The sequence below is a fragment of the Perognathus longimembris genome, chromosome 5 (assembly GCF_023159225.1).
Source record: "Perognathus longimembris pacificus isolate PPM17 chromosome 5, ASM2315922v1, whole genome shotgun sequence".
NCBI lineage: Eukaryota > Metazoa > Chordata > Mammalia > Rodentia > Heteromyidae > Perognathus > Perognathus longimembris.
Genome location: NC_063165.1, coordinates 24,821,458 through 24,825,001, shown reverse-complemented (window position 1 = coordinate 24,825,001; position 3,544 = coordinate 24,821,458). Strand labels below are relative to the sequence as shown.

Genomic DNA, 3,544 nt, shown 5'->3' with positions numbered 1-3,544 from the left:
TATCAAGACATTAAGTTAAAAAAAAATAGATGCACTAAGAGAAAGACATCCAAAAAAAGTGCTTAACTTTCCTTAGTCTTTCTTCCATAAATTGAATAATATTAGTGCATATGATAGTTGCTTACAAGACGATTTTTTTATGTATTATCTACAATTTCTTCAAAGTAAGAGTACATATCTCCATTTTCAATGAAGTGGGTTAATGCAGAGTAGAATTGTTTTCCTACCATAGGTTTAAGCAGATATAAAAGGCAAAGCTTTCTCTAAAAACCTTGCCAGTTTTGAAAAATAAGGAACTTATTGTTCAATTCCCCTTAGGCAACTACTCAATTCAATTAAGGGTGTTTCGAAGAACTGTTACAAATTCTGGTACATTGCCTTTTGGGGAACACATAGAAGACATGCTTCACTGATGCATTTTGTTTGCAGTGTTTCTTACAATTCAATTCACTATAATAAATCATGAGTATTGGCAGCACATTCATAAAGGAAAATTATCATAATTTGGAAAAATACAAAGCTATAAGAAGTACTAATCTCAGTGTTTGATAAATGATCAACCTAAGTAGAAATAAAATCATTAGAAATGTGTTTTCAACTTTCTTGCAATAGCTGTGTACAACATGAAAAAGAGAAAAGAAACTGCTGTATAGCCAGGCACTGGTAGCTTTCACCTGTAATCTTAGCTACTCAGAAGGATGAGATCTGAGGATTGTGGTTCAAAGCCAGCTGAGGCAGGGAAGTCAGTGAGGATCTTATCTTCATTTAGCCACCCAAACACTGAAGTGGAGCTATACTTCAAAGTGATAAAGCACTAGCCTTGAGCAACACAGTTTAGGGACGGTACCCAGGCTCCAAGGTCAAGCCCGAGGACCAACAAATAAATAAATATTTTTAAAGGCTGTGTTATTAATTATGTATGAATATGCTTGTAAATATTTGAATATTTAAAGTGATATAGTTATAATTCTTTATCTCTGTAATTGACTTTCTGTTAAATATTTTGTGAATAAACAGTTTGTCAAACTACATAATCCATTTGGGATGTTTTTCATGTAATGGACATTAGTTTAAATTGCTTGATTCATTTATCTTTTTCTTATATTTAAGTAGTTATATCAAGGGTTTTACTTCAGAATTTCAGTTCATGAATATAATCTTTGGAAATTAATTTAAAATTCACAAAAACTACTATTAAAACTTAATTATGGACAGTTAAATTACTTTATAAGCCTGACATTGATATGTAATTAATGTTATCTTTATTTAGTATCCAGTCACTCTCTACACTGACCATAAAACCCTTCAGCACTGCCTATCAGATGAATGTGGAGAGAAAAGAAGGAATATGCAATTTGAAGTCGAAGATCTTATGTCTCCCTGTGAGACCATTTCATGTTTAGGGGGCGGACTTTTTTACCTGCTAAAGGAATCCTTAGGTCAATGATCTATATTTGTGGAATGATTTTTAAAAAAAAAACTATGAGGAAAATATGTAGAAACAGTAATCTTGTTTGATATTAACACCATCACAGAACACACTCAGATAAATGACTGACAAGGTTTATACAACAATAGATTTTTTTTTTTAAGTAAGGTGAACTAGCATGAGTTGCAACTCTTCCAGAATTCTAATCATAGAGGTTCTGATGTATACATTATTTAAGGATGATTAATTCAATTTCAGATAGGTTGTGTTGTTTTATTCCTGGGATCATTTATTCTTTTGCAATGCTTACACTTTCGGAAATACCATACACAGGAATAAAATATATCAGATATAATAAAGAATATTACATTATCCTCACTTTTGACCTGATCAGTGTCCTTCCTGGCTTATCAATAAATATTTGCTTAAGTCCCAAAATTTATGTTCTGAGGCAACAAATTTCTTGACTATCAGTGCTTCAACATGTCCTCAGATACCATGCTAGGCACAAAGAACACAAACTACACAGAATGTTATGCGACTCAACTGGAATGTGAAGGAACCTCATTTAACTTTTCCAAAAATTATTGTATAGTTTTACAGGTCACTGCATGTCTTTGCTTTGTAAAGTTGAACTGAAAAAACGAAGTGGTAAGAAAGAAAGTGGTGTCATTATTTGTTCAACTCTGTGTGAAAAAGAGTTTTGATTATTACATATATAAATTATATATAGATATTATATATTGATATATGTTATATATTGATATATATTGATATTACATATATAGATATATTGAATATTATATATTATTATATATTGATTATTACATATATTTTTTAAAATCATGTTTGAAAGCTGTTGTCTGAAAGCTGAATATTTACCAACACATATGTTTAATGAACTATATTTTAAAAAGAAAAATAGCATAAACATGGTATAAAAGATATAGGCAAGTGTTGGGCACCAAATGGGAGCTATATTATCCATATCTTCTTTTTCACAGATTTATTTTGTAAAACTTCTATGTCTTGTATATAAAAATTAGACCAGCTATTTGTACTTTACTTTTTTTTTCTTAGATGCAATGCAAGTTTTATTGGTGAGCATGATTACAGTGGGGGTGAGTGTGTGGCTTGGTGAGTGGGGCCCTCATGAGTGCAGCGCTCGCCACTTATCCAGAGGGCCACAATTCGAGATGTATTTGACTCCACAGCCATCAGGGATGAGGCGCTTCTCAGCAAAAATGTCTTCAAACTCATCTGCATTCAACTTTATAAAGCCTCCCTTCCTGGAGATGTGGATCTTTGACGAGCAGGGAAATTAAACTTTGCCCTGTGTAGGGATTCAATCACAGGTTGTTTATTCTGCAGGTTGGTGTGGATGGACATGATTACTTGGCCAATGTGAACCCTGAACACAGTGTCCTGGGGCTTCCTGAAGTCACCGGCATTTGTCTGAAGCCTGTCAGCTCCAGCACAGGACAACATCTTGCTAATGCGAATGACATGGAAAGGATGCAGTCGCACTCGACTATGAAAGCCAACTTTGCCACAATTTTTTACCACATACTTGTTAGCACAAATAGGAGTAGCCTCTAGGGCTTTAGAGGAGAGCTGTTTGTATTCATCTGACACCATGTGTCCACAGAGTGGAAACTCATCTACTTTTGCCTTCTTCTTCCCCAGGTCAAAGATGCGGATTTTGGCATCCGGAACACCTCGACAAAAGCGAGACTTTGGGTATGGCTTATTACAATACCGTTAACAACAGGCAGGGCAGCGACCCATGGCAACACCGGAATCTTCAGTGGTTCACCGGAGGAAAAGAGTGTATTTTACTTTCTGCTCTACATCACTGGCCATTAAAGAAATGCAAGTCAAAACAACATCGAGATTCCACCTCACCCCAGTAAGAATGTCCTTTACCAAGAAAACTAACAATAATAAATGTTGGAGGGAATGTGACCAAAAGGGAACACTACTTCATTGTTGGTGGGCATGTAAACTGGTTCAGCCAGTCTAGAAAGCAGTATGGAGATTACTCAGAAGGCTAAACATAGAGCTCCCCTTTTACCCAGTAGCCCCACTTTTGGGCATCTACCCAAAAGACCACAA

General features: G+C 34.9%; 1 pseudogene; it reads right to left on the bottom strand.

The window, feature by feature from the left end:
* Nucleotides 1-2,511: 2,511 nt before the first annotated feature.
* Nucleotides 2,512-3,217, bottom strand: LOC125351247 (annotated as a pseudogene).
* Between the last annotated feature and the right edge of the window lie 327 nt (nt 3,218-3,544).